Genomic DNA, 25,148 nt, shown 5'->3' with positions numbered 1-25,148 from the left:
TCTGCAAGTATTAATGTGCGCTTGTCCTACAGATTTTAAAGCTTTGCTTTTATGGATGTTGGCATCTATGCTTATTAAAAGATTCGGGTATAGTCCCTTACATGACAACGCCTCTTAAGAGGCGTTTCGGCGTACTTTCATAGTAGATTTTCTCCTTTTTCTAGCCACTGAGTGGGGCTCTAACACTGCGGGGCCAATTGACTAACCCTGAGAGGCATCACCTAAACTAATATAACCTAACCTAACCTAAAATACCCTATCAAAAGCTACTGTGAAAATATGACGAAACGCCCCTTAAGAGGTGTTGCCACAAAAGGGACTTTACCCAAAGATCCTTGTTAAAAATATTTTTTTGTAAATTCAGCATTTTAAAGAAATTTGAAACATTCTAATTTCAAATGTACATGTTTTGTTACTACAACTCTAGGTTCTCAAGGGATAAGACAATGGTAAATAAATTTATATACATCCCCCATTATAATAAACAAAATTAAACCTTATGTAGAACAAAATCATGGGTTGAAAAGTTTGGACATTGCTATTTTTGGGCCAAAAAAATTTAATTGGATTAAAGTGGGGTATTCAAAGTTTTTGACCCACCAATAAGAAAACGGAGTTACAAAAGTTTGGGTACCAGTGTAATTTACAATCCAATGTCCCCTCCCTCCCTGACTACAACTACAACTGCTCCTGTAATTCTATCATTCATTTTGATTTGCATTTTCCAGTTAGGCGGCTCAAAAAAGGCTCCTCTCTTAAAATAACAGCTTACCAAAAAATTTGTGATAATAATGCAGCTATTTATTTCATAATCTAATTGGGGCGGGATTCCCCTTCGAATTCAAGTGATCATCCACTTGTAATGGGATGCATTACTCCTACGCAGGGGCGTCCAATTTTTGTTGGGGGGGGGGAGTAAAACTTTTAAGGGGTGGGTAATTTGATTTGGGGGGGGGGGGGGGTAAAATGGCGTGCCAATCGCCCCGCAAATTTTTTTTACCCCCACCAAAGTTTTTACCCAGGGGGTAAAATTTGCTTGGGGGGGGGGGTAATTACCCCCCCTGAAATCTGTTGGCAGGGGTAAATTTTGTTTACCCGCCTAAAATTTATCCCCAGGGTAAAATTTTTGTGGGGGTAATTTAAATTTTTTTAAATATTTAGTATTAAAAATTTAAAACTAAATGGTTGGGGGTGCCTACGGGGGGGGGGGCAAAATGAAAACAAATTTGGGGGGGGAGTAATCCCCACTTGAACCCCCCCCCCCCCCCCTTGGACGTCTATTCTCCTATGCCTAATTGTGGACATTAGGTTGAGTAACAACAAGCAGACAATCAATTCTTTGATTGCAGGACCTTTGTATAAGAAGTCCTAACTGTGCATTATAATGAGTTTCGCCTGTTTATTTACTATTTTCAATTACATGAAACATGAAAAAAGTCCCTAAAAAATCAGCATCTTACGTCATAAAAACGAGGGATTATCCATCTCTTTCACACTCCTCCTCTCCTCATCCCTCATTTTTATGAGGTCATTGAGGGACTTTAATCATCTTCGTGTAGTAGTTTTTCATTTGTTTGTTTATGAAATAGGTCAGGTTAGGTAAGGTTATATTGGATACCGGATAGCCCAACAGGGTTATAGAGCCGCAGGATTAAGGCTTTCAAAGGTAAATAATTAACCTCCTACCTCACTTCAGAAATGATGGGGCAGGCAGGGGGTCCCAATTTATCCGTTTCAAGAAAACAAATTATACTTGCTTTGCCCAACTATTTTCAGAAACGGCTACTGTCAAAATAAGGTTATGGATGGTACGAATGCATTTAAATAAAAAATCACCCATTTTCATAAAAATTGAGAGAAAGGGGTATAGATCAGGATTTTTAAGGGATGAGACAATTTTTGGTAAATTCATGTTCATCCCTAATGCTAGTAAATAAAATTATCCCTTTTACAATGTTAGGACTAAAAAGATTTATATAAAAAAAAACGTTTGGATCTACTGCAGTTCACGGTAAAATATTGCTAGTAACGAATATTGCCAAAAGTCTATGAATTTTAAAGCCTGATAGCTGCCAAACGGCTGAACGTACAGACAATGCCTGCACACTGTTTTAAGCGGCATAAGAAGACCTACAAATAATCTGGAATAGCCACAAATGAATAATGCATAATTATCTCGAAGTGCAGAGAAATGCGCGAAAAAGGCCTATTTTACCCGGTTTTTTTTTTAGTGAAGCTTTTCCTGTCCATCGTTGGATCTTGGCTATTCCAGATTATTTGTAGGCCTTCTTATACCGCTTAAAATGGTGTGCGGGTATGATCTGTACGTTTAGCCGTTTGGCAGCTAGCAGGCTTTAAAATTCATAGATTTTTGGCAATATTCGTTACCAGCAATATTTTACCGTGAACTGCAGTAGATCCAAACGTTTTCTAAACTGTTGGCACCATAACAATTCACAGTCCAATGTCCCCTCCCTTCCTTGGTATAGACACTGCTAGTTGGAATCAACAAATCAAGATTCAAGTAACCAGGGGCGTCCAAGCTTTTTTTTTGGGGGGGGGTAATTCGTGTTTGGGGGGGGTAAAATGGCGCGCGAAGCGCGCCGAAATTTTTTTTTACCCCCCCCAAAATTTTTACCCCGGGGGTAAAATTTGATTGGGGGGGGTAATTACCCCCCCTAAAGTCTGTTGGGGGGGGTAAATACTCCCCCCAAATCTGTTGGGGGGGGTAATTAACCCCCCCAAACTAATTTACCCCGGGGGTAAAATTTTTGGGGGGGGTAATTTAATTATGTAAAAAAAGCACCTACCTAATCTATTAAGTTAATAAGTACTATCCTATAACATAAAGTAGTAAGTAAGGTTTATTTGACTATAGCTTCAGATTTCATTACTTTTAATACTGAGTTCTCCTTTTTAGGAAAGCTTCACATAGATCCCATGATGGTTCCACACTATTATAGGTCAATCCTTTGAGTGGTTTTAGGCTATTTTTCTCCTCCCTTTTTACCCTTTAGAAAACACGAGTTCTTAGATGCTAAGGACGCCACTACTATTCAAATATATAGTAGTATCTCATTCTTTAGAACATAAAAATACAATAATTAACTCACTAACCAATGAACCAATATGATTATACTTTAAAGTGAAGCGTCTTATAGGTCCTGGTAAGTTTTATAACTAGTTTTGAGACACCCTGACATCCTCCCAAAAGAAATCGCCTATAGAAATTCTTTTTCATTATTTAATGAAATATTTAATTTAGTTAGGTATCTATTTTATGGAATCTTCAGTGCTGTACAATTACATCATAGATCCCCGGGATGGTTTAGGGGGGGGGCGGGGATTACTCCCTCCCCCCCCCAAAAAAAATTTTCATTAAAAATTTTTTTTAAGAACATTCAATTTGGGGGGGGGGGGTAAATACCCCCCCCAAAAAATTTTTTTTAAAGAACCTTTATTTTGGGGGGGGTAATTACCCCCCCCAAAATCGTTGGGGGTGCCTACGGCACCCCCAAGGTAGGGGTAATTTTTTTTTGGGGGGGGTATTGTTCAAAAAATTTTGGGGGTGCCAAATGGCCCATTACCCCCCCCCTTGGACGCCTATGCAAGTAACCTAAAGTGCCCAAAGTTTGAAGTCAGCCAAAGAAATGGCGTTTTTATAAAACTATTGGAAGCAAAATAAAATGTATTTCAATTACGTTTATTTCAAACCTTCCTTGGAAAACCAGAACGCTCGAGCGGATATTAAGATCCTAAGCTACAGAAACTACAGACAGATAGCATTACAAAAAAACATCCTGTTATCCTTATACTAAAGTAACAGGATGTCTGTTTGTGTTTCAGTGTGTTTGTTTGTACCGAAGGATCTCGCTAACCGCTGAACCGATCGGGTTATCCTTAACAGGGTAGATTCTCATAGGTCCCGGGAAGGTTTATAACTATTTTGGGGGAGGGTACCACCACACTCCCAAGAGAAATCACAAAAAATCAAATTTTCTCGATTAAAGAAAGAGAGTTTAACGAAACATAAACGTCAAACGCAACATAGACATATTTAAATATAAAAAAAAACATTTAAAGTGCCACCAGAGGCCTCTAGGGGGCGTAGCCGCTAGTCTATAATACAAAGTAGAACGATGTTTGTTTGTCTATTTGTTTGTCTGTTTGTTTGTCTGTCTGTTTGTAGCGAAGGATCTCGCTAAACGCTGAACCGATCGGGTTCTCCTTTACAGGGTAGCTTCTCACGGGTCCCGAGAAGGTTTAAAACTATTTTCTTTGGGGGGTGGTACACCCCCAAACCCCCCCCCCCTCCCCCCAAAAAAAAAAAAAAATGAAAAATACCCCCTCGAGGCTAGGGGCGATGCCACTAGTTTTTATAAGGTTCTAGGGGCGAATCCGCTAGTTATAATTAAAGAATTACCTCAAATTTTGATAAAAACAATATACATAGAAGTTATTATTAGAATTACAAATTGATTGATTTCTCTTTATGTGAACTTTTTCATCATATTAGTAATATGGTTTTTATTTGCTTTGTTGATTTGAACATTTTTTGTTTCTATTTCTAAAATTTTCGCACTATGAATTTACTTTTAAGTTTGCAACATTAATTTTTATTATTGACTTTGACGGAGGGACAAACGGACAGTTAAATCCTAGCTATTAAGAAGTTATGCCTCTGAGAAATTAATAACAAATTACAAATGTTATTACAAGTCGATATTATGTCAGCGATAACCATATTGTTTATTGTATGTCGACGCAGCAATATAAATATGTATGGAGGGAAGGGACATTGGGCTGTAAATTACACTGGTACTCAATGTTTTATAATGGGTTTTTCGAAGACTTTAAAACTTTGGGTACTTTGAATATTGATTGGTTGGTTCCAAACTTCTTCAACCAATAATTTAAATCTACCGAAAGGGTAATTTTGTTTAGAATCATTGGAGATGTACATCAATACACAGTGGTGATATTAGTAAATTTCTAATGCAACAATCGATTTTTTTATTTATTTTGAATGATATATTATACATTGTTATAACAGCATCAGTTAAGACGAATCAATCATCCTACATCAAAATATATTTATTAGATGTGGCTACTCTATACCTTACTAACATTATATAAAAGAAACAGGAGGATGTCCGTGTGTTTGTATGTTTGACTATGTTTTAGGATCTTTCTAACCAATTAACCGATATGGTTCTTCGTTACAGTATAGTTTCCTATAGATCCAGTAAAGGAATTTGGGGATAGTTTACCTTTAGTCTTCCAAGATAAATTATCCCTAGAACCCACAACCCAGATGAAAAAAAATATCTTTACTATTCCTTTTTAAATAGAAAGTCGACTTCCAACCCCCCTTCACTCAAGAGCGGCTAGTAATTCAATATTTCAGCAAAGCCTGCTTCGCTTTTGTGGATTCTATTATTCTTATGCTTGGTTTTAAAAATTGCATATTTTCATCCTTAATTTGTGGTTGATCTTTTTACATAAATATTTATAGTAAAAAACGTATAATTAAATAAAACCAAAATTGGTTAGAATATTGCATATCTTATCTATCTGCTAATTGTTATAATCATTCCTTTATTTGATGAATTTGTATTTTTTATTAAATTTTTGATATCTTACATTCTAGGGTCTCTGTATTCGTAGGGATATGGAAGGGCAGAAAATTATAATAAAACCATACCGAGATAGTAGCCTAAAAACCATCTCAGGACCTATAAGAAGCTTCATTGTAAGTGAAAAACATTTCGGTTCAACGATTAACGAAGCGAGATCCTTCGCTACAGAAAAAAAGCTTTTATGTAATGGGAGGATAAGTAAAGTTAGGAGTTTGAAAACAATTTTATGTAAATGAAACAATAATATTATAATACACGAGTGACTTCGTCCCTAATCTTTTTGGTATCCTTCCAATGAGCGGTTGGGGGATAAACATTTTCAATGATTTTAGCTAAAAAAAAAAGCCACTTCAGCAATTAGAATCCTATTTTTTTGCGTATGGGTATTTTTTAGGGGGGATCGGAGGGGGAATACAAAAATAAAAATTGCTTAAATCCTTTGTATGACCAGTATATTGGCATTTTATCATACAAAAATTATTGTCAAAATCATGTTTTAAATATGGGCTTTATGGTTATGATTATAAAATTTCGACGCTCACTATACATAGATTGTTACATAAATTAACATACAAAGTTTTAAATCAATATAACGATTCAAAAAAGACTAAATTAACGACCAACAGACATACAGACTGAACCTTTAATAGAAAATTATAAATTATACTTCGACCAAAGCAAAACTTTTAACATCCCTTTTAATTTTAAAGTCGCTTCGCTCCGTATAAATAATATTTGACAGGGAAGTAATAAAAAGCTTAAAACTTAAATATATATTAAATATTCAATTTTTAAAAGTAAAGTATCTCTACAGTTATTTTCTTCCCTTATCTACAATTTAAATCATTTGTGTTCAACTCACGGCTTCGCCCCAAGAGGCCTCAAGGCGGACTTTAATATTTGGGGAGGGGTTTGGGGCTTAATCTAAAGAGCGAGGTGTTTCAGTCAAGCAGTTAGTTAGGCCTTTTGGTACAAACAGACAGACACGCAAACACATCGATACCTTTTACATTAGGATACAGATGATATCCAGAGAGAAAGAGGGGACAATGGGATGTTTATTACACTAGTCCCCATAGTTTTATGATAACGTTTACTTATTCGTTAGCTTAACAACTTTAGGACTTTTATTGAATTTTGATTGGTTGGTTTAGGTATAAAGTTGAGTGTTTAAACGTTTCAACGACTAATTGAAATCTACAGAAGATGTTATTTTGTGTATTAACATTAGGGAACTACATCAATCTATCGGCCATTGTCTTATCCATTTAGATCCCTTTTGTCAGTTTATTTTCCATCGATGGTCGTTTCCATCCTTGTTTTCCTTATTATTTATAAATGTGGTTTTGTGCTTCGCGTATTTATAAATATATTTATAATATTTGAATGACATTTTTGGCTGATTTTGTAAATAAATTAAGACGTGTTTTTAAATTATTTATATCTTTGCTTAAATAAGTAATTTATTTTTACTAAAACATTGTATGCAACATTTTAAAGTTTTATAAAAATTTAAAATCCACCAAGAACAAGATAGGTAAAGTAATTTCTATTAAATTTTTCTATCAACAAAGGAAGAATGATTTTATTAAAATTGACATACTGACCTTTTGGTAAAGAACCCAGTAAAAGTGTCTGACTATGACGTCAGAAAAAATTAACAATTAACCAATGAGAGACCGCTAAATATTTTACCATTGGTCAATTACAGTGAATAATGGCTTCTCATTGGTTAATTGTTATTTTTTTTCTGACGTCATAGTCAGACACTTTTACGAGGTTCTTTGGTAAAGATTTTAGAGTTGCTACGCTTTTAAATATACCTAGTTGATACAGGAACTATCATGTCAAGTTTAAAGTTGATTAGATCATTCTAACATTGCTAAATTAAAGATAAGAGCTAATACGTACAAACGAACCTACCCTAATTTTAGAAAAAGCTTTGCTTTTAAAAACACATAAGATTACTAACCATGAAATACAAAGTTATAAAATTTTTATTATTGTTTAGTGTTTATTTAGTCAACATCAACGTTTGCTAGTTGTCCGCATTAGAAAAAATTGCATCATACACAAGACATTAAGATATTAATAGAGATTGAGGAAACATTGGACTGTAACAGTTAGGGACTTGAATCCATTTTTATAGAAGCAGAAATATAATCTATGATTATGGTTTGGACCCTCTAAAACTGTAATCTACCCTTCCACTTTCCCCTCTCTTGGTCAAGATATCTTCAACGCCGATACGATTTTTGAAATATAAGATTCCACTTTTGTATCTCTTGGTGAAGATATCTTCACCAAGAGAGGCAAAAGTGGAATCTTAAATTTCAAAAATCGTATCGGCGTAGAAGATATCTTCACCAAGAGAGGGGAAAGTGGAATCTTAAATTTTAAAAATCGTATCGGCGTTGAAGATATCTTCACCAAGAGAAGGGAAAGTAGAATCTTACATTTCAAAAATCGTATCGGCATTGAAGATATCTTCACCAAGAGAGGGGAAAGTGGAAAGGTAGATTACAGTTTTAGAGGGTCCAAACCATAATCATAGATTATATTTCTGCTTCTATAAAAATGGATTCAAGTCCCTAACTGTGTAAATTACACTGGTACCCAAAGTTTTATATCAAGGATATCGTGTTTTTTGGCTCAAAAACTTTGGTACATTCATCGTTTTTTTTAGTTGGTTGGTTACAAACAAGAAGTGTTTAAACTTTTCAACCAATAATATATTTCAATTCATTGTTTCTTGTTTATTGTCGTATCCCTTAAGATCCCTGTTAGGCCTACACCAGGGAATTCAGTGAGGGAGTAGGGTAATGCCTTGTCCTGTAAAAAGCTTTAAATCATTGACAATTATAATAAAGAATTTATTATTATGATTTTTATTTTTCTTACATCCGTGCATTACAAGCCGACAAAATGACCGACACACCAATTTTTGTCGAATTGACGCTTACCTTTACAACTAAAAAACGAATTGAGTTATATTTGATAATAAAATGTTCTTTTTACTCTAAATTCATTTTAAAATATTGTACAAAAACGTATTTCAATTTAAATTTGAGTGACAATACTATTATCATTGGAGATTAATGTTCGATTTCTATCTCAATATTGAGTATTAAATATAACAAGGATGACAACATCCATAAAAGCGAAGCACTGAAACGGTAGGACTAACGGACATGAACACTTATATAGTGTCAGAACTGAATAATCAGAATATAAATGTATAAGAGTCGAAGCAAAATTGTAAGTAAATTTGTTGAAAAACTGCTTTATACAGGATAATGTTTACGGACATACTTACATATATAGGACTTGATTATAGAGTTTCTTTGCTTAAAAAATTATACTTTGTTGTCCCAGGAATCAATATACCAAAAATCAGATCAATCGGATGATTAGATCACATCAAAATTTGTTGTTAAAAAAGTAAAAAATCAACATGTTAAAATTGAACGTACGGAAATTTTGGTAATGATTATAGAGTTGCTACGCTTTTTAAATCGTACTACTAAAGGAATCATCATGGAAAATTTGAAATCGATAGGACAATTCTAACATGCCTAAATTAATGAAAAAAGCTATGCGTTACGGACGGACGGACCGACCCTAATTATAGAAAAGCTTCGCTTTCAAAAACTTGATGTATGTTTGTCTGTAGGTTATTCACTTTTTGTTATTGTGCATGTATCATGTACATCCCAAATGAGGATACAAAAAATACCCTGTAGATTACAATTAGTGGTTGAAACGTTTGGACACTGAACTAAATTAACCAAATGACCCAAGGTTGTTAACCAACGAATAAGAAAACTTTATTTTAAGACTTTGGGGACCAGTGTATTAAACAGCCCAATGTCCCTTTCTCCCTGATCCAATCCACTAGTAAAAACTTACGTGTTATTAAAAAAAATTGTAACCATTACAGGATTTAATTGTCCCTATATATACGTTAATTAATATTTATATAAGAATAAAAAATAAATTAACTATAGTTAATAAATTATAAACGACTTTTTCTCTAAAGTATCTTATTAAGTAATGAACAACCCTATAACCCCCCCCCCCCCCCCCACCGCCAGTTTTAGATAAAGAATAAGAACGTGTGTGGGCAATTTTCATTTGTTTGTCAGGGCTAAGGTTAGGTTAGGTTATATTTCGCACTGGTGAGCCTCGAAGGGTTAGGGCACCGCAAGTATAGGACCTGCAGGGTTTATGCAATACGCATAAAAACTACACCCCCCTCCCATTTCTCGCCCCATTTTTTATTTATTACAAAGGAGGTTTTATCGCTCGACAGTTACTTTAAGGGAAAGCTTAAAAATCATGGATGCGTCACTCTAAGAATCATTTATGAGTAAAAATGATACAAATCACTTAAAATTGTTCATTGTGGCAAATAAATTTAATTTGTAATATTAATAATAACAGGAATATTTAACTTAAATATAATAATATCGTAAGAATAATATTAGATCCATGATCTAATCAGTAACTATAATTTCTATTATCTTGATATTTGTTAAAGTTATTCTCAGTGCGATTAGGCATAATGAGACCGATTTGCAAGGACTTCTAGATTATTTTTAATATTGAATGCTCTTGCTTTTATAGATGTTGTCATCCTTGTTTTTAATTGGCTTCATTGAGTAATATTTGTCGTCAATTTATCTTCTAACTCAATCATCAACTTTTTTGACAACAATTTTTTTGTATGGCATAATTATCTAATTATGTAAGAACGCCTGCAATTTGCAACAAATTTAGATACAATTTTGTTGAGACTTATTTACTTCTGACAATATACAATTGTTATTATTCGTTTTATTTTGAAGCTTCGCTTTTATAGATGTTGCCATCCATTTTTTTTATCCTTAACAACAAATCTTCTCTATAACTCTAGCTGTATGTTTATTAACTGTTGTTGCCTGATATTTGAGAATTAGGTGCTCCATTGCACACAGAAAAACCTGAAACAAAAAAAGTAAAATTGTTTTTCTCGTATTTATTCGAATCCGGTGGATAGGAACCGGTTCTCATCCATACGAAAAAACTATGTCTAGCATCGTATTATATCCAGCTTTCTACGAATATAAAAATGGTTTTAATCTTATAATTGTACATTCTATATCCGCGGAAAGCTGGATATAATACGATGCGAGAAATAACTATTTTAAAATTTCCAAATAGTGGCGCAACATTGACAAGGAGGGAGAGGACAATGAACCGTAAATTGTATTAGCCTTCCCGTTCTGGTACTCAGAAAGCTGAAACTTTTTGACAATATTACCATCATTAAGGAGCCCAATTAACTATAAAACATCAATGGCAGTCGGACCGCTTTTTAGCAGGTTTTAGGCTTTTTTTGTATTATCACATTTTTATTCATATGGTTGGTGTTTATGGTCCGATTTTAAATTTTTTTCAGTTAAAGATATCAAAGATAAATATCCCGTCGTTTAAAGAAAACAACCATGACGGTTAGACTGCCCTTTAGCAGGTTTTTTGGCCATTTTTAAATTTTGGTCCAATTTTCAAATTTTTTTTGGGATATCAGTATCAAAATAATTTTTTTCCATTGCTATGTGCATTTTTTATGTAATTTACTTTGACCGTCGTCAGCATACAAAATAAAACAAGGTTTTGCGTTTATTTTCTCAAAAAAATCTGTACCTACTTGATTTTAATAAATACACTTTTAATCTACTTGTAAGTATTCCCATCCACGAAGGGATAATTTTGTTTATCATCATTGGGAATTTACATCAATTTATCGTCCATTGTCTTAGCCCTTGAGATTCATGAACTAAACCAATGATGGTTGGTACCAAGTGTCCAGACTTTTCAACCATTAATTTCAATATATAGAAGGGGTAATTTGTTTATCATCATTGGGGATGCATATCAATTTATCGTTCATTGTCTTATCCCTTTAGATTCTTGGGAAAGAAATGATTATTCATCAGGATTATTACATTAGAATAGTTATATCTCGCATCGTATTATAAACAGCTTTCCGCGAATATAGAATGTACAATTATGAGATTAAAACCAGTTTTTTTAAAATTTGTTTTAATTTTATGATTGTACATTTTTATATTCGTAGAAAGCTGAATATAATCTAACGGATTCGAATGATACGAGAAATAAATTGATTGTAATACATAACTTATTCTCTGATTATTTAGTTAGACTTTAATTATTGCTGGAAAAAATTGAACACCACTTGTTTTTTTTTAATCATTTAATTCAAGCCTTCAAGGTTTTTGAACCAACGAATAAAAGAAAGTGATGGGAATCAGCATAATTTACAGTTCAATGCCCCCCCCCCCCCCCACCATAGATTTTCATAAATAATCATGATATCTATATACAGAATTAAAAAAGGATTAGTAAAGTATATCTTACCAGGGATCTAAAGGGATAAGATATTGGCTGAGGAAATGTTATACATTTATAATGATGATACACTAAATTACCCTTTATAAAGATTACAATTAGTACAATAGATTATTTTAAATAGAAGAAGAGAAAATCACATTTTCCCATAGAATTACGGACATATAAATAATGTGAAACATAAAGTATGAATCTTAGTCAAGAAGTAGTATGGCTCCCAATGTTATTTTATTATCAAACATGCTCTATAGGTAAGAGAATCTACATAAGAAAAATCAGATCTCTATCTTTTATATTTTCTGAGAAAATCTAATTTAAGTTCACTTACGCTGACGAACAGATTGTCCTTATTTTTAGAGTAGCTTCTCTACTAATAATGCGTATGATATTAACGGTGAAATTTAATCTTTACAACAATGCTATGATAATGGATATATAATACATGGATGTTGTAAGAGATTCTTGCGTACCCTGATTAAATATTTCTCCAAGCTGGCTAATACCTCCATCCCCCATATGAATTTACCATCCATCCCCATCCTTGACCAAAAAGAAACGTATTGACCAATATTTGAGGACTATATTTGCAACGTAATTCCTCCGTCACAATATCCACGTATTTTATATCCATTGCAATGATAGTTTTTCATTCATTGGAAAAAATAGTAATAATTGGCGGGATAAACAGATAATTATATTCTAATAAAATCAATTATTTCGATTTCAATAGATCTATTACTATAGATGGTAAAACAAACACAATTCCGTCAAACTTAAACAAAAAACTTTTAACAATTATAAATCTATCTCAACCATAACATTTATAAATTAGTAACTACTGCTGCTTCATAACAAAATATATTTCAAAGAAAAAAATCTTCATTATCAATCGCATCTCTTAGTGAAGTGAATCAAGCAAATTTAGCTTGGTCAGTTTAGAAAAAAATAGTTCACTTATCATATAGAAGAAAAGGGATGAACTGAATTTAGTTTCCGAAAGTGTGCGTAGCTTCCGCGTCCTATCTCAATATTTGCTACTAGCTAAAAAAGCTTCAAACTTTAAAAAAATCGAAATTTGAAAATTAAAATTTTTGAATGTATAATGTATAAATCGTTCATACATTAAATCGTTTTTCCATTTGACCGGAGTCGCTGAAAATAGGGTCTGCAATAATTGGGTTATCTGCTGTACACTTTAGGAAACTAGGGCTCGAATAGGAAATTTATTTCAGCTGATCAGAAAAGGGAAAAAATGTTCTTTCGTTCAAATACACTGTTATTCAGACAAATACGCCCCTAGAGACCTCCAGGAACACTTGAGGAAAGGAGGTCAATCAACCCATTACTGCCTTACTCTAAAATAACAATCACGCCTTTTCCTAGGGAAAGGCACTTCCCCCCTGCCCTAAATATTATTGTCACGGATTTGACAAAATAGCAGTAAGTAAGATATCAAATTCTTTATAAATGAAATAGCCTTTAGAGGAGGAGAGTTGGTTTGGTCAGAAAACTGGCTTAAAACCTATAAAACTTACTACTTGATACTGCTAGAAGACGTGGTCTGCTTTATCCCTTACAGATCGGGGGGGGGGGCTCAAAGAGCCCCCCCCTCTAGTTTTTTCAATCTCATTTTTTTTGTAGGTAAGATGGAGAGCTGTAACTTCATGACTTTTTAAGTTTAGTAATTATACGTCGGCAAGAGTTGATTTTATTAGGATATCTGGTCTGTGTCGGTCGTGGTGTCCGGTCAAAGTCGGTTGGGTAGCAAAAAAAATTAGAAAAAATTCTAAATAAATCTTAATTTCTACATTATGACTTTTGTGTATAAGGTAAAAACCTAAAATTTTTTTGGGGAATACTTAGATATCAATGACCTTTTGTGAAAAGTGGTGTTATGACCGTTTGACCGCTCCCTGACCGACTTTATGACCGATTTTTGTCCGGCTTTTACTACAGATATAAATCATGAATATCGTGGCTTCTATCATAGCTAGAGACCTATAATTTTTTTTGGTAAATCCTTGAGCAATAATAAACAGATAAAAATATTAATTTGCGCCGCCAACCGCCGTTTTACCGCCGTAACCGCCGAAAATGGCGGTTTCCGTTGTTTGCCGTTTTTCGGCGATGATCAGAAAAAGTAATTTTTTTGTTATGAAAAATAAAAGTTCGTCCTAAAATTTGGTCATCCTAGCTGCAAAATTGGCCGCTCTACAGCTGTTTCAAAATTTAGCGGCTGGCCGCTAAAAAGCGGCTAAGGAGCGGTCTGACTGCTATGACTAGAAAAAGTAATTTTCTCTAAAAATACACATGAACCACCAGAAAAAAATTTTACGTCTTTATCTGTACCAGGAGCCGAGATAGAGGGGGGGGCTCTTTGAGCCCCCCCCCCGATCTATTAAGGTGGGAATTGGGGCCCGATCTGTAAGGGTTAAGATTTCAACCAATAAAAATGCGTTTGTTTGCGTTTACCGCCCTACTGTGGATATGACAATTTTAAAAGGAAATATTATTATTAGGGTCAAATTATGAATGCACAAGGTTAACAACATCCACAATTGCTAAGCTCAACAAATCAAACAACCGTTGATAAACATTCCATAAAAATTGATGTAAATTTGTAGTTAATCGTTATAGGAATCACCAATTAAAAAATTATTTAGTAGAAAAACAAAAAATCTATGTCAAAATATCTATAAAATGTTAAGAATTTCCCTTTAAAAGCCAATTATAGTGTTGCTACTCTTTACCCAATTGTTCTAGAAACCAATATATGCACAGTTTTAAATCAAAGGTACAATTTTAACAGAGAGCTATCCGTTACGAGTAAACGGACCGATCGAACCTTCTTAAAGAAATGCATTGCAATAAAAACTTTTACGCTTTATGAAAATTAAGGGGGTATTATATTACAACCTTTATCCGTAAGTTTTATGAAAATAATTATTATCAACATCGAAGCTACTCTATAATTTATTATTTCTGTATGTTTGTTTGTCACTACACAGGATTGCTCCTGCTAGCTGTGTCTTAACTTAAAGCCCTGCGGGGAGCCATAACCTTGCGGTATCCTATCCAATGCGTCGAGACAGCCTTTAGACATGAAAGGTACATCGGACTTTATATTGAATTGGTTCCAAAGTTTTATAACCACGTTATCTTATCCGTTGGCTCAATACTTTCATTGATTGGTTGGTTTATTCTACATACACTAGTAGTGTTCAAACTTTCAAACCAATAATTTTAATTTGGAGATGGGCTAACTTTGTTTATCATCATTGAGGATGTATATTACTTGTAATAAATTAGCTGGTTGTCTCATTTTTAATGTTCTTGTTTTATTTCAATTTGTTCTTTTCATTTATTTTTGCAATGGATTAAAACGAACATATTTTATGCGAAAAAAAATTAGAAAATGGAAAAATATTTGGTTTTGTTTCCTTTTTAACGCTCTACTAAAAAGGAAAAAGTATAAATTTTATAAGCCATCAGATTTCTGAGAAAATTATTGATTAAATTAAATAATTTCTTAAATGCATAACGCGTTGCTAGGATAAACAAAATTACCCCTGAATATTAAATGTAGGATTGAAAAGTTTGGACACTGCTAGTTGGAACCACCCAATAAAATTTGATGATGGTAGCCAAAGTTTTAAGTTTAAATAAGAGAACTTGTTTATAAAACTTTGGGTACCAGTATTATTGACCTCCAATGTCACCTTACTTACAGAAAAAAACGGGCTTTTTTGCCAAAACATGTCGCTTTACTACTTATGGATGATGTCATCCTTGTTTTATTTTCAAGACATGCTTTTATGAACAGGGAAACATTTTTTTAAAATTTCAATTACTTGCATTTTAATTTAACAAGCGGAAAAATAAATAGAAATACAAATTTTAAATTTCATAACATTTTATATTTTTTTTGAAGATTTAGAGGCTATTTGTATCTTGGAAAGGAACGAAGTCGTGGGTTTCGTTGTATTTTCACAGTAGCTTTTGATAGGCTTTTTTAGGTATGATAGGTAAATGTTAATAATTAACCCGCAGGATTAGAGAAATAGGAAAAAAATACTGTGAAAATACGACGTAACCCGCTACTTCAATTTCTGTCGATGATCCGGCAATTTCCCTCAAAGTTCCTTATCGAGCACAGAAAACACCTTCCCAAGACCCCACGCCATTATTTTACAGCAAATTGAAAAAAAAGGTTGTGGTTATTTTTCTAGGTGTTGGAAGTACCCTCCCCTAAAACAAATATAAAGTATAAACCTTTCCTGGAACTATGAAAAGTTGCACCGTTAGCAAGATTTCCGCTATATAAACATATAAAAAGACATCCTGTTACTTTTATATAAAGATGAAAAGATATATTTACCTGAAATATTCGCCAAGAGTAGCAAGGCCACAGTAAACTCCTAGAAAATAATAGTTATTTCTTTCATAGTATTACAACGGCTTTCCGCAAATATAGAATGTACAATTATAAGATTAAAACCAGTTTTTTTAGCCCCGAGGTGCCGAAGGCACGGGCTAAAAAAACTGGTCTCTATCTTATGATTGTACATTTTTATATTCGTAGAAAGCTGGATATAATACGATGCTAGACATAGTTTTTTCGTATGGATGAGAACCGGTTCCTATCCATCGGATTCGAATGAATACGAGAATAGTTATTTCTCGCATCGTATTATAAACGGCTTTCCGCGGATATAGAAAGTACAATTATGAGATTAAAACTATTTTTTTAGCCCCAAAGTGCCGGAGGCACCGGCTAAAAAAACTGGTTTTAATCTTATGATTGTACATTTCTATATTCGTAGAAAGCTGGATATAATACGATGCTAGACATAGTTTTTTCGTATGGATGAGAACCGGTTCCTATCCACCGGATTCGAATGAATACGAGAAAAATATTTAAGATTATGCAAAAAAAAATATATTAGCAGGGAGGGAGGAGACATTGAAATGTAAATTACACTGGTACCCAAATGTGGTTAACCAAATCATCTTTGGGTACTTTTATTGAATTTTGATTGGTTAGTTTCCAACAAAACGTGTCCAAACTTGTCAACGTGTCAACCAATGATTATATTCTACCGAAAGGGTAATTTTGTTTATTATCATTTGGGATGTATATCAATTTATCGTCTATTATCCTATCCCTTAAGATTCCTGAATATAAGGAAAGTCAACTCATATTTTATGACGTCTTAAATATATGAAAACTTTAATATTAAAGATTTTTGTAAATATATAATTTTACTTTTGATTTGTGTTACATTACATTACATAAAAAATTTTATAGAATATATTAATAAATATTTTTATGAAATTTGATATAAGTAATAAGAATGTATATTTCGCTATTGATTTTAAGACTAAAATTTGTATTTAAGAAGTAAAACTTATGACAAATTTATCAAGAAGAAAATTAAAATTTAGGCAATTCTCGCTTTTTTATATAAAAATTTAGTCAATATGAAGTAAAATAGATTCAAATATAATATGATTATGTAGTGATCGTCAGAAAACGGACGATCTAACATTTAAACAATTATTTTGTAGTAGACGCGATTTTATTTATGCGTTATTTTTAAACAAATAAAACAAGGATGACAACATCCATAATAGCAAAGCTGAAGAAATTAGAAAGTACGATAAACAAACATTAACAACGCATTTAATATTCAAAATTATTTATAAATTGAAAACAAAACTATCCCGGTCTTAACATAAAAAATCTCACATAATTTCAATTATAATTATATTATTAATTTAAGAATCAGATACATAGGAAAAAATATATAATACATCTTGATTACAAAAAAAAATTAAATCAAAATAAAATTCTAAGAAAAAGTCGTGCAATCAAAATGAAAATACCCAAAGACAGTAGTATCCAAACTATTCAACCAAAGATTTAAATATACAAAATAAGTGATGGGAAGTACATTAATTTATTTTATCCCTTAAAATCCCTGGAATTATCATTTATTATTGAGAAACAGTTATAACGAACCGAGAAAATTGGATGCTAAGATTAATTTAAATGATTTATACAGCTTCTTGAATTGAAGCGATGTTACACTTGTTTTTTGCTCATTACTCATGAGAAAATTGTCAAGGCTTTTACATTTAGTCTGTTGAGCGCTGATAAACCCCAACCACCTTTTTTATAATTGAAGGGGGAAAGTTTTTAGTTTGTTTGTTTATTACTATAGGTCAGGTTAGGTCAGGTTATGTTGAATATTATGTAACCCTGTAGGTTTAGGGCATCTCAGGGAATTATTAGATTATTTGGGAATAGTCCTTTTCGTGGCAAAGCCCCTTAAGGGGCGATTCGTAGTATTTTTGAAATGGCTTTTGATATGTTTTTTTAGGTTAGGTTAGGTTATATTGGGTTAGGTGATTGCCCCTCAGGGTTAGGCAATTGGCCCCGCAGGGTTAGAGCCACCCGCAGGGGCTAGAAAGAGGAGAAAAGCTACAGTGAAAAAAACGAATAATCGCCCGTCAGGGAGCGTTGCCACGAAAGGGACTATACCCGATTTTTTTTCTAAAGTGTACATGTATTACAAATGCTTTTTAGCGACCAGAAATTTTACAGATCTAGTATAAAAATTCACATGAAAAGTCAGTCGAGAAGCAAAAAACGTGCCCCGACAAATCTGCAACAAAAAAATAGATAAAATATCTTTACTATACAATCGACATTTTAAAGGACAGGCGGGGCTTTAGGTTAATAAACAGACAGACAGACAGACTGATGGACAGTAGAAAGACAGAAAAAGACAGATAGATGGATAGATGTACACAAAAAATTAAGATAGATGGACCGATAGATAGACAGATGGACAGACAGTCCAAAAGGATTGCCTAATAGAGAAAATATGGAAAAATGGATAGACTGACAGAAAAGAAAGAGAGTTATTAAATGCCTTTCAGGACTTGAGGGTTACGACAATGGAAGATCAATAAATATGCAATATACATCCCGAATGAATTACTCCTTCTTAACATTAAAAGTATTGCTTGACAAGTTTTGACATCAGTACTTTGAACCCAACCAATATCAATAAAAGTACCCAAAGTTTTATAGCCAACTAGAAAGATTGTGTGTTTATAAAATTTTGGGTACTAGAGTAATTTAAAATTCAATGTCCCCTCTCTCCCTATCTTAATCATAAATATGATATTCTTAAAGGGGCCCTTTCTACTTAATACTTTGTCGATGGACTGAAATTTAATTTCCGAATGTGTACACAGTTTCCTCGGTGTTTCCTCATCCTATCTCAATATCTACTACTAGCAAGCTAGAAAACATTCAAATTTTTTTACAGTTTGAAGTTTATTATCTAGTAGTAAATATTGAGATAGGATGAGGAAACACCGAGGAAACTGTGTACACATTCGGAAATTAAATTTCAGTTCATCTACTTTGTCTGATGATTTATTTTATAAATTTATTCAGTTATGAAAGGACATACAAAAAATATCAAATAAATTGCAAAATTTATATCATTAATTATACACAGGGAAAGGGAAATAATATTGGCGATTATAAAACTTGTCAATTTTCCATTATATCTATGTTTAAATTTATTATTTTTTTGAGATTTAACTTAAAAGAAAGTCAGAGTTTTCTGGGCTAATGGGAAAAATGACTATAAATTATATTGGTACTCAAAGTTTTAACTAATATTGTGGCTCAAATTGAATCATGATTGGTGGCCATAATGTAAAAGGGGAGAGGGCTTGACTAGCAGTTTAAGAGAAACCGTAACATATTTTGTATTGACTATTGACTCTAGGAGCGTAGTAACGCTTCGGGTACCCTCCACGTCATCTTTGAACATACTCTGTTTTTAAATTGCAATGTAACACGCTCAATCGCCTAGGGTATCAACATCCATCAGACAACCTACCCTTTTATTGCACGATCTTTGTCTAAGATGTCCTAACTTTGCATAGTAATAAGTTGCGCCTGTTTTGGGCCAAGGCATTCCCCCTACTCTAACTATTTATGTCGCGCATCAGACATTGCAGGAGTAGGAACCATTTTTAACGTTTTTAGTTATGACGCGGTGTCGGACCGAGATTCGAACTTATCACCTTCCCGACGACGAGCGGATGCGCTACGTGTTGAGCCATGGTCGCGGGTATACATATTTTGTATAGAACATAACTGATAAACAGACAAACAAACATAATTTATTATAGAGAAGCCGCCAATAGAACAATATTTTTACCTTTTTATTATTCATTTTAGCTGCCATGATTCACAAAATTTTCACTTTTTCACTTATTTCCCCTTCACATTTTATGTATAGTTTCTGAAAATTAATAGAGATTACTAATTTTTTACTATCCTTGTATTAAAAGTAACATAATCTGTGTCTGTTTGTATGTCTGTCTGTAGTTGAAGATGTGGAAGACGAAGAAAGTCACTCAAAAAATCAGCATGTTACGTCTTAAAAACGAGGGATTATCCATCTCTTTTTTAGGGGTCTTCCTTCCCACTCCTCCGTTCCTCATCCCTCATTTTTATAACGTCATTGAAGATGTGGCTAACCACTGGACTGATATGGCTCTCATTGATAGTTAAGCTTATTTTAGGTTAAGGGAAGGTTAATAACTATTTTGTAGTAGGGTACCACCAACCTCCCACGAGAAATCATCTCTAAAACTTTACCCACAAAAAGATTTTCTTTTTTATAACTAAATTGATTTTTGGGGGGGGGGGGTGGAGTACCTCCTCCTAAACATTAAGTCTTGAGGTTTAAGGATAGTTTACTCCCTAGATGCTAAAGGCACAGCCTCAAGTATATCATATTGCAGTATTTAATCGCCTCAAGAAATTTATCGAACACTGAGGCTAACGGCGAAGCCACAAATTGTGTACTTTTTAAATTGTACCAAATTATAAAAACAGTAAAAGAAATAATTTATATCCATCGGAAAGAAAGAGGGACATTTGTTCTTTAAAACAATTTAAAGTCCGATCTTATTTAGATTTTAACATGTAATATCTATGTTAACAAGGATTACAATATTCATTAAAGCGTTATTCTAAAATTAGACGGTATTAAAAACGAACATAAACACTTGTAGAGTGTCAGAACTTCCATCCCTCTTCAGTGTAGTGATTTTAAAATATCTTTGTATGATGATTATAAAATATACTAAAATCTCTTTTTTATCTACTATTATACCTACCTCTCCCTCACAAAAAAAAAGTATTTGCTTCTAGTGTGAAATTCTGTCTTTTGGAGCTTTTGTAGAATAGAGAAATGAATGAGGGGGGAGGGGAATATTAAAAACAATTAGGATTAGGTGAATCATTAAAATTCTTTAAAAGGCACCCACCGCCTAACCCCCAGAATTTAATGTCGGTTCAACAAGAGTAAATCATCTTATAAAGGGGGGGGGGGCAGGTTCGTGTTGCACCAATCGCAAAATGCAGGATTCTACACAAAAAATATCTAAGCAAAAGATGATTATATAGAATATATAAATTCTTTTTCTGCTCGAATAAGCACAGTAAACATATTTAAATACAAGGACAATTATATACGCATAGTATAGCTTTTATTGCATCGTAGTATAGACATTTTTCCACAGATAGTAAAATGCCTGGGCTAACAAAAGTGTTATTAATTTCATGATTTTTTATTTTGATTTTCATGGAAAATTGTCTGTAATACAACGCTATAGCCTATGAATGGTTTTCCGTATAGTTGAGAAACGGTTCTAATCCAGCGGCTATTAATCGGTTTGAAGTCATACTGGAAAATAAATTTAAATACAAGGATAATTATGTTTGTTAGAAGCTCAGCATATCAATTGCTGAAGCATCTCAAATTTACCAATACACAAGCCAGAGATCTTAAGGGATAAGGCAATGGACAATTAATTGATGTGCATCCCTAATTGGTTGGAATGTTAGGACACTTCTAGTTTGAAACAAACCAATAAAAACTCCATAAAAGTATCTAAAATTTTGAGCTAACAAATAAGATTACATGGCTGTCAAATTTGGGTACCAGTGTAATTAACAGTCCAATGTCCCCTCGCCTCGCAAATCCCTATTTTGCATAGCGGCCGAGAAAATATTTTATTTAGACGGGTGGATGTACGGACGGACTACATAGTACTTATTGCTTTATTACAACTATCTAAACAACAAATAAGGCAATATAAGTCAATTTTAAGAATGATTTAGATGAATTAATATTATTCAAAGATAATAAATCCCCATATAATTAGACAACCAATTTAAAGTAAATGTTTATACATATGTTATGCAGTAGTTTTAGCAAAAATACTCTATAGGCAAGTCTAAACGTTCGGCTCTCCTATAAAGGCCATAACTTTCTTCTTTCTTAACGAAACTGCAGGATCTTAGGGAATAAGACAATGGAGATGGACGATAAATGTATGTACATACCAAATGCAGACGAAAAACAAAATTAGGCTTCAGTAGATTTAAATTATAATCTGACAATACTAGTTTGAAGAAACCAATTCAAGATTTGATAAAGATTTTTAGCCAGCGAATTAGAAAACGTATTTATAAAACAGTTCAAAAAAGGCATCATTAGTAATCTGTAAAAAATATACCTAAACCAAGGGAGGGAGTGGACATTGGACTGTAAAATACACTAGTACCCATAGTTTTATATCCTCGTATTATTTATCGTTGGATCAATAGCTTGGGTAATTTTAAGATAAGATAAGATAAGATAAGATTTATTTTCCTCAAAGGTACAACATATTTTATTAGATATATATTATAAATTATGTTACTATGCTTGATTTGTTTGATTCATCTGGTTTGTTGTGTTTGGTGCAGGTTAGATAATAATATACATAATAACAATTATTAAGTACCTAGCATGGAATTGGCCGAACTTCATCTCCACCTAGTTACCAGGCCAGTTTAAATTGAATGGAGACAATATTTTACAATAAAAATTCCATGCAACATTGTACCAGATAGTTGGCATAACCCTTTAAGGGTTGTGGAGCCACTGGTGTACTTTGACGCTTGCCAAGCCGATACAATGTTATATGTGCAAATAAATAATAATCTTAACAATGAAACAATATCTTGCTGTGTATTTCAGACATCCTCCTACTATCAGTTGCAACTTCTCCAAGCGTGAATTCGGAACAATTAAGGAACCAAAACCTCCATAAGGAGTCGCTATTCCCGTTGAGATCCCTTTTCAGCTCCAAATAGACAGTTTCCTTTATATCAAATTATTTTCATTATAGAGTGGAGTTTTGTCCGGGTTTTAAGGACATCTCCACACCAATAATTACAGGATAACGGCAAATTTCGCGATAACACTTGGTCCAATCCAAAAAATCCAAAAAAAAACCAAAGAAAAGTCCAAAAAAGGACAAGAATACCCTAATAATAATCATATCGTGTACTTAAGTGAACAAGGTGTAATGGTTGGTTTCGATTCCTACGGAATCTGATTTTTATTTTTGAGAATGGATATAAAAAATCCTAAGAATAGGTCATATGCGATTCCTACGGAATCTGATTTTGGTATTTTGATAATGGGAGTGTGTCCCTAAATATGTATGGTTCGATTCCTCCGGAATCTGATTTTTGTGTTTTGAGAACTGGTCACAGCATGGCTGTGAATGGGGCAACAAAATGGGAGAGGAAGAGGGGGGGGGGGAGGGGGTTTTAAGGGAAGGCGAAAACGTATCATTAATCCATTGATTCCACCCCTTTTTGAAGGTAAAAGGGTGAAAGTGGGTCATGTTAAAAAAGACTGTGGCGTGCTATTGCGCGCGTAATTTGGTTATAGCTTTGCTTTAGTGAGGTTTAAATCTTACTATTGTTTAGACACGAAATGTTCGGAGAGGAAGAATACCAACAAATGTGGCAGCCGCTACGCAATAGATTGACAATAACATATGAACGACTTCTCAATATAGTTAATGGTGACAATGTCAGTGACGAAGTACGTCGTGAGGTAGCCCGTCTTCTATACCAACAGGGTTATTTAGAAACCGAGTTGGCCCTCACACTATACAACCCAAACAAGGACATGGAGTTTCATGAAGCTAAATTGGGTGAAATTGCTGAGCGGATAACTGCTCAAGAGGGGGCCTGTCTCCAGCTATAGTTCCAGAAGTTGGCCATTTCCGGTTTGAACCAGTTACGGTCAAGTTCTCTACGACTTTATATACAAGATATCCGCAAAAATATCCGCAAAAACACCCGCGGAAATGTCCACATGATGTTCACAAAAATCAACAAAAATCAACAATGAATCAACAGAAAAAAACTGCAAAAAGTTACTGATATGGCTATTGAAATATAAAATTGTTTTTGAAGAATAATACAGTTTAGTTTTATCCAAAAAAGTAAAAGTATTAAAATATCATAAATTATCATAAATTCATTGATTTGTTTAATAAATCCTAGATATCTTGCTATGAACTTTTATTTTTTATGAAGGATGTATAGAGTAATAGGATGTCTGTTAATATTTCGCTATGGATTAATTTTCATTAGCATAAAAAAAAGTGAAGTGAGAAACTGGTTAAAATAAGGGAGATGGGTCAGGGAATTCAACAGGTTAGGGGGAGGAGGGGGGGAAAAAACTAGAAGGGGAGTGGTGGGTGGTTTGTGCGCGGCCGTGACTTCCAGCTAGACAGACGGAGCGGCGCCTATCGTTTGGTATATACTGGGGGGGAGAAAAATAGGGGGAGGGGGGAAGAGTGGTTTTCCGGTAAAGCACGGCAGAATAAAGCAAAAGAATAAAGCAAAAGAGGGGGCGGGGGGGAGACAATTGGTTGTAAAGCATAGGGGGAATACGCGGGAAATCGGAAGTAGGGAAAGTTATTTATTAATTAATAAGTTAAATTAAGATTGAATAATGTATGGTATTAAGACACAAGGGGGGTATAAATATGGGGGTGGGTAGGGTCAAAGTTCAATTGTCTCAGAAATGTCAGATCAAGAAGAGGAAGTTGGACAAGGCCAAGGTGCTTTACCGGATGGGGCGCCGGAAGTTCCGGAGGAGGCTGGAGGAGAAGAAGATGTTCCCCTCCAAGACCAGGTGCAGGAGC

General features: G+C 33.7%; 1 long non-coding RNA gene across 1 annotated transcript in view; it reads right to left on the bottom strand.

The window, feature by feature from the left end:
* LOC145304445 (uncharacterized) overlaps nt 1–20,385 on the bottom strand; it is a 41,707-nt gene extending 21,322 nt beyond the window's left edge. The window contains exons 1-3 of the long non-coding RNA XR_013874083.1: nt 20,300–20,385; nt 16,429–16,468; nt 10,580–10,621 (exon numbers count right to left, since the gene is read on the bottom strand). This is a non-coding gene — a long non-coding RNA (uncharacterized LOC145304445). The remainder of the gene's footprint in view (nt 1–10,579; nt 10,622–16,428; nt 16,469–20,299) is intronic.
* Nucleotides 20,386–25,148: the final 4,763 nt, after the last annotated feature.

The sequence above is a fragment of the Acartia tonsa genome, chromosome 13 (genome assembly GCF_053477335.1).
Source record: "Acartia tonsa isolate MP-2025a chromosome 13, ASM5347733v1, whole genome shotgun sequence".
NCBI lineage: Eukaryota > Metazoa > Arthropoda > Copepoda > Calanoida > Acartiidae > Acartia > Acartia tonsa.
The sequence above is the reverse complement of the archived record's forward strand: the minus strand, read 5'-3'. Positions and strand labels throughout refer to the sequence as shown.